This window comes from Pinus tabuliformis, chromosome 5_2, assembly GCF_031772625.1.
Source record: "Pinus tabuliformis cultivar Carrire ecotype Pingquan chromosome 5_2, CPIR1, whole genome shotgun sequence".
Lineage (NCBI taxonomy): Eukaryota > Viridiplantae > Streptophyta > Pinopsida > Pinales > Pinaceae > Pinus > Pinus tabuliformis.
In genome coordinates, this window is record NC_142306.1 from 800,085,130 (window position 1) to 800,100,901 (window position 15,772).

Genomic DNA, 15,772 nt, shown 5'->3' on the forward strand with positions numbered 1-15,772 from the left:
AAGGCTAGGATAGAGACCAATTTGATGTTGGTTTTGTGATGTCCGACCGTGAGGTGGAATCATTATTTGATGGGTTGAGGTGGAGGGTGTCTGGAAGCCCTGGATGAGTTTTAATTCATTTATTCTATGAGATCCCACATTCATGCTTGGAATATGGCACAAGGGTGAATGGCTGAAGAGTGATTTGGATCAGCCATTCTACGGTTGGGTGGAATGTGGGAGTCCCATCCCAGGTTTGGATTTTTCATCATTAATGAAGGGTTATTGATCCTTGTATTTATATGAGAATTTTGATGGATTATATGTGGTCTATATGGTTGTACTTTCAATGGTATTTATGTCCCTATTATGCTAGTTATTTATATGTTTTATGGTAGCAACTATGTATGGCTCTCATCATGTTTCTACTTGTGTATGAATGAAAAATGTATCTATGACCTGATGGAGAAATGAAAACTAATGTGATAAGAAATAATGCTTCATAGCAAATCTCAAATAAGTATGAGACCCCTATGCATAGAACTATGAATTACACTTGTAGATTACACATTTTCAATATGTTTGACGAAATGCCTTTCATGGCTAGTAGGGGCCTAGTCAAGGTCTTAAACAAGTATTTGCTTTAGTATTGTCATTTCCATGTTATTTTACTCTTTTGGAGAGATGGTTCAATTATGGGCATTGACCTGGGCTCTAGGCTTGAAAAAGTGGCTCAAATCCCAGAGTCGTTGGCATAGCACTGACAATTTGGGTCTCTAGTCGCTGGCAGACAAGCCTGTGAGAGAAACTGTAGGGTAATAGTCGCATGCATGTCTTGTCATGGGAGAAAATTTGGGTTTAATTCATCTAAATGATAGGTTAACTCAAAGGTTGGGCACCTGGAGTGGTGGATTAGCTCGTGGGGGTCCTGAAGCACTCGAGGGAGGTATGTTTGTTGTGTTTCCATTAGTTCCACTTCCTTAACATGACCTAGGAGGTCGAATCATATCATAGTGGCCTCTTGTCACATGTTTACCCTGGCTGGCCGCTTGCTTAGGTAGATGTGGGAGGAGGGTGTTACAGAGTGGTATCAGAGCATGCTTGCAGTCTCCTTGGGTTGTGTGTTGATCATGCTTTCATATCGGTTTCTTATGTGTACCTTATGAATGTATTCCATATCCTTGTCACATTTTCATGGTGTTAATCATAGTTGTAGTGATGTTACCATGTGAAGGTTGAAGGTGTTGTCATGGAGTATGTCTTCATGTGCGTATGGTTGATTATGCATTGTTATGCACGTTAGTGATCACATATTATCAAGTGCATGTGAGGTGGTTGTTGTTGTCATGCATGAGGTCATGGTTTGTGTAGTTGTTATGGTCATGCGTTGATCTAGCTATAATGGTGTGTATATGGTTTTGTACTCATGTGTTATACATATATATGCAGTTGTTATGCATGTATGGTCTTCGTTATACTTATGCATGAATAGTAGGGAAAATATGCCTTGTGAAGTCATTGTATGCAATTTGGGTCATCATGATGCTATTGGTTGTTACACGGTTGTTATGATGCTAATGTGTTGGTTGAGATAGAGCAGGAGACGCAGACTATCAAAGTGAGGTTTCCGCATTAGACTTTAGGGTAAGAGCAAACTGCCATACATGTATTATATGTTTGTCATGCAGGTATGTAAGTTAAGGATTTTTATATGCATTAGGTTTATATACATTGGGTTTATGTACATGTCTTTTGATGTTTTGGTTAAATTCATGATAGATGTTAGTTGATTAGTGTGGTTATATGCACATGTGTCGATAGTTAAGAATGGTAGTAACCTATGATTGTATGAATTACTATTTTTGTTTTATGTTAGATAACTTGATGATCGTGTTACATGTTGTTGATGATTATGCTATAGGTTAACTTCTTGTTGTTATATGATAGTTAACTTGATGATTAGGTCATATGTTGTTGATGAGCATGTTATATGTTAACTGATTATTGTTATATGTTACTTAACTTGATGATTAGGGTTATAAAATTAATATCTTGATGTTATATGTATCATGATAAATTGGATTGGACTATGAAGATGGTTATGGTTACATTATTCAGGTATGAGCCGCCATATTTGTGATGACCTTGCACACGTGGTTGGTATGCATGAATGATAAATTCTTATGAGTTTATGATGTGAACATGATAGTTAGTTAGTGTTATGGATATTGTGATCTTATTTATGTTTGAGTTGACATGTTGTAAAGTTATATCTTGCTAACTAGATTGATTGTGCATACAAGATAGCCTCCCTTGAGGTACACTAAGGTATGAGTTTTCTTATGTAGTATACTTGGTGCTTCATTCTTGATTATGTTGTCTATTTGATGTTGAGTGTTTGGTGTCTATTATGTCATCTAGTTGATTTATTTAACATGGTATGCTTGTAAGTTGTTTAAATGTTTGATGAATTGCATAATATGATAATGTGTTCCAATGATCTTGTTTAAGATGATTTTACTAATACATATGTGTTGAGACAATTGATATGTACTTGTGGGTAAGTGGGTGATAATTGTAGCATTATGTCTAATAACTCTGAGTTGACTATGGATTATGACATGAATGTTAGTCTTGCTAAATGTTGATTCATTGATAGATATGATTTTCTTGATATTTGGAACATGTGGTTGACATGTGTAAGCAGTTGCACGAAGCATGTTAGTATTGGCCTGAAAAGGTAATAGTTGATGTGTTTGTATCACTAACAATTGGGTGATGTGTTTAGGTTTTAAACCCATACAGAAATTACCTGCATATGAATTTGTTGATGGTGTTGGACCTGCCAACATTCAGGGGATCTCCCTAGTAAGAAGTCCCAACTAGATCTTAGACTATTTGGAGTAGGAGTCCTAGCAGTGGGTAGTACGGTATTGCCTTGACTGCGATTACTCGTAGAGGTAAGTAATATGTCCTCATTGGAAGCAAGGGTGTGACCTTGTAGCAAGTCAAGGAAGATGCATGTAAAGGCCCTAACACACGGAAGGGGAGAGGAGTGTGCCCCTTAGAAGCCTGTAATTGTACGCAGCTTGAAAGGGAACACACAAGCTGGAAGACATCATGAGATGGAAAGCCAAATAGTCGAAAATCCAAAGTGATGAGTTAAATTCACAACACGATTTGATAAGATTCATACAAACATATATGGAATAGTCCATAAATATATTCATATGTTACATCTACATACATTATTAGAGTAACTAGAATAGTCAAACTACAATAACAATACATGCATGAAACATGTTGGCTTTGTTATATTAAAAGAGTGAAAGATCCAATCATACATACAACCATGACATCCACTAGCCCCAATAGTGGAACATTACAGTCACTACTACCTGGTCCTCGAAAGATATGTACTCGCTCTTCACTGTGGAGAAGCCAAGGCTCGTTACAATACACTCCAAGATTTCTTTAAGTTATACCTATCAGAAGCTTGGCTCCCAAAACCTCGTACAATGAGTTATGAGGTTCTATATGTATCAAAGGGTGGGGTGACCCTTGATATTCCCCTTCATGGCTCTTCCACTACCCTCATAACTCTTCAACTTACACATGACTATTCACATTCTACTATTGACACTTGGTCTTTCACTTTACAACATGTTTACAATACAATTTGCACATGTACCCATGTGAGACAAAAATGGGCTTGAGTAAGCCATACAATACATCACTGAGACTCGCATAGCTGTGGGAAGACTAACTCATTGACATCCTCTTGGTGATCGTTGGTGGCGAATTGATGCCAAGGTTGGTAGTCTAATATGGTGTCCGCATACTCCGTGGTGACATCCTTTTGAAAGCGAACTCTTGCCTTCATAGAATTTGGGCACACTGATATGGCACCTTTGTCTAACTCGTCATGTAGCATGCACGTCATGGTCTTGAGTGTAGCCAGACCAGCGACATACTTGTGCATAGTGTCTACGCTCATCTGAAAGTCTATGTTGGCGGCTATGTTCATCAACTACTCAAAGTAAATTTCTAGCTCTAGTCGAACTTGGTTCTTTGCTTTCGCATCAGTGGGTGTGCCAATGGATGGGATCGCATGTGTGCACACAATGATATCCATGCTCCTAAACACTCATGCATGTGAATCCTGTAAGCTAGTGATGAGTTGTGGGAGTTCCCCATAGTTCTAAATCTAACTCTGGATGCGTACCTTCAACTTCACTACCTTTGGCTTCACCATATTTGGCAAGTGAAATGGGGCCCCCTTGTACCTCATTGTCCATATCTGCATGTGATCGACAATAGTGTGTATCTCTATCAAGATGCATGCTATCCTAGCACATCAGTACTGCCAACCATCAAGATGGACCACTGACTTATGCATGGTGACGAACCTAAAGTACAGCTTCCACATGATTGTCTTGGGAGACGATACTTCATCAAGTATCACTTCCTCCACTTTGCTCTGGAAGATGTTGTAGCTTGCTCTTCTCTCTGCTTGGCCGCTTGTAATTCCTTAGCCATGCACTCGTATTCAGTTATCAAGAATCTCACACTTGAGCTGGTGGCTTCGGCATATGCCTTTGTAGCATCAGCCAATGCAACTGGATGTTTGCACACATCGGACATGATCACTTGTTCTTGAAAATGCAGAGGAGATGCGTGACTGCAAAACTCTGTGTTGTGACTCATCAAAGGATATGTTATGCAAATCTTCTTCCAGATTGTCCTCAAGGATTTTAGTGTCTCCTTGATAACTTGGGACTTGCTCTACTACCGGATCTAGTGAAGCTTGTGAAGTGACCTCTAGGTCCTTTGGGATGAGGTATGTATCATGATTCTACTCCAGGTGAACCACATCTGTGTCCATCTGCTCCAACATCTATTTAATCTCCACAACAAAGTCTTGCTCTTGTGACTTCTCACCATGTTTGCTATCTGACAGTTGTTCTGATTCAATAATTTGTATTTGTGCAGTTTCATCAATGTGTGCACACTGCACTTCTTGCTGTTCATGTTCCTGTTGCGCTTCCTTCTCCTTTCTACTCATATCTTGTTCTTCCGTTAGTTGTTACTTCACCTCCTGTGACTTCTTCTCTGCCTCCTCTAGTTTCTGCTTCTCCCTCTATCTTTATGCAATCCTTCTGTTGTGATTTCACTTCTTTGCCTCAATCTCCAAATCTTCTCTTACTACAAGTGGATCTTCCTTGAACTTGTAGCTTTGCTTTTCCTCTGTGCTGTCGGCAATCTTCCTCTTTCCCTTATCATGCATAGGTCTGCTTCCCTCTATTGTTGTTGATGTTGCTGCTTTGTCAAGTGTTGTTGCCTTGTGTGCTACTAACCATTCTACAACCAATCTGACTAGTTCATTTTTCCTTGAGGAGTTATAGTAGTATCTGCATGGGTCTTCCTCAATCCAATGACATGCCCCATGGATCCAAGGATGATACACTCTCGCATAGTGGTCCTTCACTAAGTAATGTAGGTCATATGGATTGAACTTCTCGTGATGAAGGTGAACCTCTTGAATTCCTTTGTCTCAGCCTCAGCATGCTTGAGACTATGGATCTCATACAACCCAATTTGCAAAGGAAGAGCGGGCCAAGGTGCCTTCTTCTTCCTGTGAAGTCTCGCTAAAAACCCTGTCGAGATGTGGTATGCAACCTCTTACATGACCAACTTGTACATGGAAAACTTCGGTAAAACATGCAGAGCCTTCTCCGCGTTGTACATCCAGATGAAGGTGCCAAGGGGTGAGGCGTACCAATCTGCTACGTTAAACAATGCCTCCATCGATGCCTGTGACATGCACGACAGATCCTGCTCAAAGATCATCATGTACTGCGGTGATGAAGTGTTTTGATAGTTGTAGTATAACTCCATGGAAGGTGCACTCAAAGAACAACTTGCAATAGATGTGCACAGAGGTTTGTTAAGGTGTCCATGACCAACCCAAGCCAGGGAATTGTTGACGAGCATAGAATTCACCAAGCATGTAGGAGGACATGAATAGAGAGCCAACATATCAGACCAATTGAAAGGTCTTTCTTCGTTCACCAGGTGATCCAATACAATCGCCCAACTCTGCGGTAAGTTTTTTGTAGACTCTTGGCCATATAAGCAGCATGTGAAGATGACCAAGAACTGATAAGAATTTTGTAGTGTCTTTGCCTTGTATATCTGGTTGGGTTTCATCCTTAACTTAGACAACTCTCTCACCCACATATTCAAGATGTCTCTTGAGTTTGTTCTACTCTTGGTATTGGTGAAGAGTGAATCCATTTTATTCACCGACTGCGACAAGTGATACATTTCCTAAAAGTTATTTTCCCTAAAGGTAGCAAGTTCTATTCCACTAATAATTCTCATTATCATTGTCTCTGGATCAGTATGCGAGAAAATCCAGTGGATCATGTCCGTGCATGGAAATGCGAGATACCTACATGCAACCCGGTACAATCCAGACTTGTGTATGTTGACATAGACTTTGTGGTCCTCTAGATTCTCCTCAAAGATGCCTGAAAATATGTCATTGATATCCTACCATGTGATCTTGATCTCCTTGTCTATGAACAACTTAGTATCTTCATAGATGGGCAAGCTCACAAAAATTTTCTCAACCACATCTCTAGTTGTGCTCTCAATGGTGTCCTTTGACACTGCTCTCTTGGAAGCCATTGTACTTGTATTGTTGAGAGACTGATGAACACCTGTGATTCTAGGAGAAATAAAAACACTAATGGAAAGCAAATTGTGAGTTGAAAACCAAAAGCAACTTGAGGACTGACATGCAACACACCTGATTGAATGACTGGGAAAATTGTGCAGTTTTCTCTAGGAGAGGCTAGGAGATTAACTGCTGAAACTGTGTAGAACATAGTCCAGGCTACCAATGAGATGAATGAATGCTGAAAATATGTAGATCTCAGTGCAACTTGGCCTTCTCATGATTGGAACTGCACAATGCATAGTTTTAGTCAGCATGACTGTGACCCGGGAAATTGCACTGCGCAATCCCAGGGGCCAACTGAGGCATTGCCTCTAAAAACTTTAGAGAGCACAGCCTGAGAGGCTAGTGTGAGGTAAGCTCTATGCAATTCCTAGGAGGAAGGCAAGACCTTCCATCTCAGAAATGTGTAGTGCCAGCAAGGCAAGGCAAGGTCGGGGCCAAGGTAGCTCAGACCTGCCGACGGGCAACTAAAAGTCAGTAAGGACTGAATGCATGTGCAAAGCTGGTGAAAACATGATTGAATGAACAGGAATGTGATTATAGTCAGTGTAGGATTTAGTAAAAAGGGAAAATAATGAAGTGTGTGAAGCGAATCGCCACAACGACGACCGTTTGTGCAGAAATAGTGTCATGCATGTGACAACAAGGAAATGCAATGTAAAACTTGAAACAATGCTTCTACAAGATAACATGCATTAAAACGACATCAAGCGTACAATAAAACCAAGAAAAAAACACTCACACAAACTGAAATGTAAAATGCGACAGAAAAGCAGCAAAAGACATGAAAAGAAGACTTACCGGGAAAAAGTTATGATGAGTGTGTCGAAGGTTCCTAGATGCGTTGGGAATGCTAGAGCTCCAAAATGGAAGTGAAGAATGAGCTTTGAAGCATTGAATAAATAGTTTTGATAAGATTGAGGCTTATGACGCACATGCCATAATTCTAGGAAAAAGTGACACTTGGCGGGAGGTTTCTAAAATGGCTTTTGCATGTAACCCTCAGTTGCTAAAAATAGATCCCTAAAATCTAGGGTTTTTTTTTTCTTTTTTAGAAAAAGCTGCACATGCATGCGAGGGAATATTGCACAGTCCTGGAGGGAATCGGTCAACCTATGAGCACATGCAATGACCAACAAGCCTTGGTATGACTTCTGTGCAGTTTCTTGGCTGAGTGGCTCTAGCTTCCCCTCAAGCTCTGTGCAATTTCTAGACTAAAGCCAAGGCTGTCAGTCAGAACTACATAAATTCTAAGAGTAAGCTCGGTGATGGGTTGCTCCATGCAATTTTGTCGGGGAAGGTAGCTTGCCTACTCTGCGTAACTCTAGAGAGTAGTGCTGGTTGCCAGGATGCACTTTTCAATTCCAGAGAGAAAGGTTGGTTTCCCTCCAGTGTTGCATCATTTTCCAAGTCAGCACAAGAACCGGTTTGAGACCAAGTCACGGGAAGTCAACCTGCGGGAAAAATACAAACAAGTTAGTGAACACAAGATGTTATGACAAAGAAACTCAACTGAAAGCATAAGTACCTGGGAAGTGCAAGACATGCTGCTAAGGATGGTTGGTAGGGAGTCTCGAAAATGAATCTAAGGAAAAAAATTGTAGGATGGTTGTAGTCACTACAACAAAATTCTAAAAACATAGAGTAAACAATGGCGAGAGAATAAAACATAAAACATATATACACAGAGATTTTCCCCTAGATCCAAAAACTGGGACTACTAGATTGATTTTTCATTATATTCCTTTCAATGTTAAAATACATATACATATATATATATATATATATATATATATATATATATATATATATATATATTTTCGAAGCATCCATAAACCCAAATCCATTAACCCTGGATCAGAACATAATTGTAGTTCCCTTGATCGAATCTACAAAAAATACCATGGACAACAAACTATCATTCCCAAAACCATGTGCGAAAACCATGCACAAAACCATAAGTAGGTTCACCCACCTAATATAGGGTCAAAAAAGAAATTCCCTAGAGGGGGGCTGCCGCCCTCCTACTGTGCTCAACGCAACGAATAGGGGGGCTATTGTCCCCCCTGTGACCCCCCTGCGCATGGGGATAATCATGGAAAGAATATAACACACAACCAACATTCTCCCACTTGTTGTTTTATTTCCACAAGAGAGCTTAGTCATTGCTCCAGCCCTGTAATGCCCACTGTTTCTCTACACCAAGAGAACTTCTCAGTGTTGACAGACTCTATCAATGCATATGCAATATTCTTCAAAGTGTCCACCTTTTCCAACAAGACCTTTTTGTCCTCAACCATATCCCTTACAAAGTGATGTTGAAGATCAATGTGCTTTGTCTTGGAATGATAAGCAGGGTTCTTTGCCAAGAAAATTTCACTTTGGCTATCACAGTCTATCCTTATAGCTCGTTGTACTAACCCCATTCTTGAACACAATCTCTGCAACCAAAATGCTTCCTTTCTTGCATAAGTGGTTGTCATGTATTCTGCCAATGTAGTTGAAAGTGCCAGTACAAACTGTCTCTTTCTCATCCAACTAACTGCATGTCCAAATAGGTTAAACACATACCCACTTGTAGATCTTGTTTGATCCAGATCTCTAGCCTAGTCTGCATCAAGAAAACCACAGATGTCAAAAAATCTGTCCAATCCCGGTCTTCCTTGGTAGCATTGTTACAAAATAATTTGTCACCGACTCCGCATTCCCTGATCTCGGACACTGCCGGTCCGTGTTATTGACATCTTCCTTGTGTCATGTTGCAAATTATGTGTCAATGTCTTCCTTTTCATCTCAGGAAGAATACCTCAGTTCATTACTCCTGGAGTAGACCCTTTTTTACATATGCTTTTGGGTTGTCACGGGTCAGCTGTTGTTTCACCCGCGAAGATGGGCAAGATTAAACTAGCCCTAGTGAAGTCGTCGCTCTGTCTCTGTGTTGCACTCACGACGAGATACTTTTGGCGAGTTTTTTTTAAACAAACTGTCAAAGCTTCAAAGTGTAATAGCTTCATGGGCAGTCCTAGGGTTGGTTGTTGGATCAGATGAGCTCACCTCTCTCCTTTGGGATGGTTGTTCCACCTTTTGTGCAACCTCTCAAAGGGATAATCTCTTTCTCGCATCTCTTATGGAAGCTCCTCCTCCTATAAATACTTCCTCCATGGTTGAGATCATCTAGCTTCAGAGTTCAAGAATTCAGTAGTATAGGTAAAGAGTTTTGCTAGAGTGTGGAAGTAGCCTCTTATGTAACTTAGCCTAGGATAGTTTTGAATGGAGTTAGCTTGATTGTGAGAGTGTTCTAACATCAACCTTTTGGGTAGGAGAGAGACTTATTCGTCCTTTTGGGAGACAGTTCATGAGTGAATGCTTGCGGAGACATGATGACAGGACCCTTCAAGGAGACTTACAACGTCAATGCTTGGTTGTAAGTTCTACTTCAATTTATATTAATACAAATCAATGGCTTATTTCCTATATCTTATGTCGAATTGCATATTGATAGCTTGAAGCTCCTTGACTCTTTAAGTAGATCGTTTTTGTCGTATTCTATTATGTTCATTGTTGTTCTCTGTGTGTTGTTTTCAGGTACAAGTGATTATAAGAACGAGAGTTGGAGCAACATGATAGGGACTTCATCAAATGACGATTTGAAGGTAGGCCTTCATGACATCAACTATTTAAGGAAATTTTCTTTGGTATTGTCTTTGCTATGACTAGACCCATTCTAGGGCTAGAGGGGTTGCCTCTATCCATAGAGGAAACTTTCCTGCATCACAAGCATAGACCATAATCACTAGTGCCACACAAATACTTGAAAACCCACTTCACTTTTTGTCCAATTCTCCTTCCATGGTTTTGACATAAACCTTCTTAATACTCCCACTACATTCGCAATGTATGGTCTAGTACAAACCATTGCATACATCAAGCTACTGACTTCACTTGCGTCTAGAACACTAGACATGTCCTCTTCCTCTTCTTGTGTCTTGGGACACTGTTCAAAAGATAAATTTAGACCGACAAGACTAAGAACCTTCACCATTTTACTATCATGCATATTAAACCTTTGCAATATTGTCTCAACATACTTCCTCTGGTTTAACTAGAGCTTCATTTTTGCTCAATTTCGTTTAATTTCGATGCCCAAAATATAGTTTACAACACCAAGATCTTTCATGTCAAATTTGGAGGACAATTTGGTCTTCAATTCTTGGATAATTTCTTTGTTATTTCCAATCACCAACATATCATTCACATACAAGGCCAAATAAATAACACGATCACCAATTAATTTAAAATACCCACAATGGTCTGCTTTTCTTCTGGTGAATCCAAGTCCCCGTATATATGTATCAAATTTATGATACCACATCCTTGGTGACTATGTTAACCCATACATAGACTTTTTTAACCTACATACCAACTCTTCTTACCCTTCATAGCAAAGCCTTCAGGTAACTTCATGTAGATCTCTTCTTCTAGATCCCCGTGAAGAAATGTTTTCTTCACATCCTTCACATCCATTTGTTCTACCTTAAAATCAAAAGCAACAACAACAGATATCAGTTCCAATGCTACCCTGAAGCTTGTACAAATTTCCAATCTAAACTCCCCGCATAAATACCAGTGCTCCCCTAACCATCTTGCATGTATCTTTCTCGAACACTGTTTTTACACCTGCATCATCAATCTTGCTTACAGAAATCATATTTCTAGCCAATCTAGGAATATGAAGAACACCTGAAAGTGTTCTAATCCTTCCACCTTGCAACTTACACTTGACTTTTCTATGACTAGTGATTCTAGCCTTCCTTTCATCCCCTAAGAAGACATCACCACCATCATATTTATCATACTCGCATAACCACTCCATGTGGGGATTGAAGTGAAAGGATGCACCTGAGTCAATCAGCCATGCCTCATGATCTACATGTGTACTTGAAGAAGAAGCAAAGTACACATCCCCACCTTCATCTGAGGTGGTTTTTTCCTCTGTAGAAGGAGCATCACCAAATCCCTTTCCATTCTCAAGAGATTTACATCTAGAGTCCTTTTTGAAGTACCCTTCCTTTCCACATTTACAACACACCTTTACAGGTTTTCCTGGAGATTTAGATCTTCCTCTAGATTTACATCTCCCACTCAAGGGTTTAGTTTTGTTTATGTTCTAGGACCGTCCTCGTACAGACAAGTCATGACCATTATGACCCTCCATATTTTTTTGTCCAATCTCCTCTAACAGCAAGGATGAGACTATTTCATCAAACTGCAAGGCAGTCACATTGCTACCTATTGCAACAACCAAACTATCCCACGGATCTGGTAGAGAACACAACAAATTGATGCACTTATCTTCATCTGAAATTTTTATCAACATATAACAACTGGCTTACCATAGTATTATAGGCCTTCAGATGCTCTGTCACTGAGTCTCCATCCTTCACTCTAAGGTTATACAGATTTTTCCGTAGGAACAGTTTATTCACAAAGACTTAGATTGGTACAAAGTCCCTAACTTGTCTCACAAATACTTCATTGAATCTTCCCCTGATACATTCAACCATAGTGAATCTGGTATACACAACTGTATTGTGCTCTTTTCCTTCCGATCCAACTTCTTCCAGTCTTCATTGAACATTGCCATTGGTTTAGTAACTGGATCTACTACGATCCACTAATCTTTATCCACCAGCAGATCCTCCATCTTGAGTTTCCACAACTCAAAAGTATAACCATTAAATTTCTCGATCTTTATATTTCCACTACTTGCCATCTTCTTTCACCACAAGAATGAATCCTACAGATCTCCCACTAAACAGGGTCTACCACAGGCCCTAGAAAAACCCCTCAGTAGCAAAGGCATCCCCTTGAAGCCAAAAAAACTTTGATACTGAATATAGGTTTTAACCCTGTACATAAATTACCTACATACGAATTCTAAAAAAAAGAAAATAAACAATGGCGAGAGCATAAAACATAAAATAGATATACACAGAGATTTTCCCCTGGATCCCAAAACTAGGACTATAGATTGGTTTTTCATTATATTCCTTTCAATGTTACAATACATATATATACATGTCGAAGCATCTATAAACCCCAATCCATTATCCCTGGATTAGAACATAATCGTAGTTCCCTTGAACGGATCTACAAGAAATAACATGGACAGAAAACCATCATGCCCAAAACCATGTGCAAAAACCATAGCTAGGTTCACCCTCCTAATATAGAGTTGAAAAAAAAATTCCTCGGGGCACTGCCCTAGACCCTGTAGAGGGGGCCTACTGCCCCCCTCAAAGCCCCTTACTGCGTCCAATGCAATGAGCAGGGGGGATATCACATGGGGCTAGTCGTGGAAAGAATATAACACATCCAACAATGTGACAATACATAGTAAGCCTCGATTGCAGCAAGGTAAAAGGGTAAGGGAAAGGAATTGGGCAAGAATTCCTTTGGCTATGTTTGGAAACCCTAGTTCTAAACAAATGAGTGCTTTGCATACAAGAAGTCTTCTCAACCTCAATCTCGTCTGACATTACGTGGATATGTGTTATATTCATGGACATGTATTTGACAGGTATGTCAGCCAGTTTCTAGTTATATGTAGATATGTCAAGGGAATTTGAGTCCCTTGAGAGATGGCATGAATGTGTTCAGTTGCAAGCAATGTGCTTGGAATAATAAGGTGAGGTAATAGGTATATTGTTATGTTTATTTATGCACTAACAGTTATGTGTGATGACAGGATGATGCATGGAGTTGCATGGAAAGAGAGGTTGCCATCAAACCTTGAAGAAGGCTTTGGTTAAGTTTCCTTGGGAACCATGGGGATTGCATCATGGTGTTTGTCGTTAGTCTTGTGATTTTGGTATTTTGTGATTTGGCTGTTCCTAATTGCATCTTTGTTATGTTTGGTGCAAGGTCCTGCAAATTTGCTTGTGGTGTCGTATTGTTATTGGTTTTCATGGTTCTCTTCTTGGTTGTTTCTTGTCTTGCCTTTTATGTTTTGAGTCTTGGGAATTGTTTTGGAAAGAGGAAAGTTAATGGAGCTCGAGGAGATCCGTGTGGTACTCAATAGGTTATGTAAGGCTTGGATGAAGCTCGGTGCATGAGTACGCGTAGTGGAAGGTAAGGCTATGACAGTTAGTTGGATTGGTTAGGTCAATTGGTGTAAATGGACAATGGCAGTACATTCATGAGAAAGGTCACAGGAAAGGTGAAGTAATTCCTTGGCTATTTGGGAATTATTGTACTCAGTGTTGCACATGTGTTTCACAAATAAAGGGATTTCTCTTAACCTTGACCTTATGTTATCTGGTAATTATTTTGTGTTGATCTCTATATGTGTATAGTTGTATGTATGTCATCGACTGACTAGATCATTATTATTTTATGTTGATGTTTATATGTATGTATGCATATCCTTGTCTCACCAGATTATGATTGTTTTATGCTAACGTTTTTATATCTACATATCTACATATGTATCCATGTATCTATGTCACTGTTTGATAGGGTTTTCAGGGATCATTCTTATGAAGGATTGATTGCTTATGCAGGTTGACATCATGAAGAGGTTCTTGGTCTTACGAGGAATCAAGTGGGAAGAGTTACCTTGACAGATCTATCAGGTCAGTACCATGTGGATATGAATTGATATTGCATTCTTGTATTAGGCATATGCTCATGTTATGGACAGGCTATACCGATGGATACATGAGTGAAATGGAAGCAGTGTGGTCTGCGATAGACTAGGGTAAGTATGGATAAGACACTGGAAGAAAAGTTTCTTGGTAAGGACAATGTGGTTTTGTATGTGTGGTACTATTGTTGAGAATATGTTGCATACGTTTTACATGTTGCATCTGTGACGTAGTATTGTGCATATGTCATGTGTGTACATGTTGTTTATGAAATTTTATGTAAATGTTGGATATATGGTGCTATGTACATATGGTGTGGTGTGCATGATTGTACAAGCAGTGTTGTGTGCATATGGTGCTCTACACATGTTGGATATGCAGTGTTGTGTACAGATGATGCTATGTACATTTTGGATATGCAATGCTATGTACATGTGGTGTTGCATGCATGTTGTACAAGTGGTGCTATGCACATATGGTGTGGTGTGCATGATTGTACAAGCAGTGTTGTGTGCATGTGGTCCTGTGTACATGTTGTACAAGTGGCATTGTGTGTAGGTGGTGTTATGTACATGTCATGCATCTGGAGTTGTGTACATGTGGTGTCACATACATGTTGTGCATGTGGTACTATGTACATGTGGTATTGTGTACACATTGTACAAGTGGTGTAGTGTACATGTGGCATTGTGTACACCTTGTGCAGGTGGCCCCGTGTACACGTGATGTTGTGCACACGTTGTGCAAGTGGTGTAGTGTACAGGCGATATTGTGTACATATTGTACATATAGTATGGTGTACATATGGTATTATGTGCATGTCATACATGTTGTGATGTGTACATGCGGTACTATGTATGTGCATTGTGTGGTCATGGTATCATGATATGTGTATTCATTGTGTTGTACTCCGTGAGGGTACATGTATTGTGTGGCATTGTACGGCGCGTATAGATGTATGAGTTATGTTGTATATCAGGTGTGTGTGTATTCATTTTGTGGTGTCTCACATTGTGTGCAGATGTATATGTTTTGTGATGTACATTGTGTATGTACATGTGTTGTGCCGTGTCATACACCGGACGTAGGAGTATGTATTGTGTTGCGTTGTACACTGGGTGTAGATGCATGTATTGCATGGTATTGTATGTCATGTGTGGATTGTATGGGTGTGATGTACACTATGTGTATGTGCACATGGTTGAGGAGAAGGAACTTGCTGTTTGTCGAGTTTGGAAACCGATCGAGAGTGTGAATAAAATAAAGACAAGGTAGAATCTAAGGATCGATAAAAGGATAAGTATTGGTATTTTATTTTAGCTTTATTATACATGTGTTTTATGATTTCGGTATATGATGATTACATGTGAATTATGATTCTGGTTTATGATGGTTACATGTG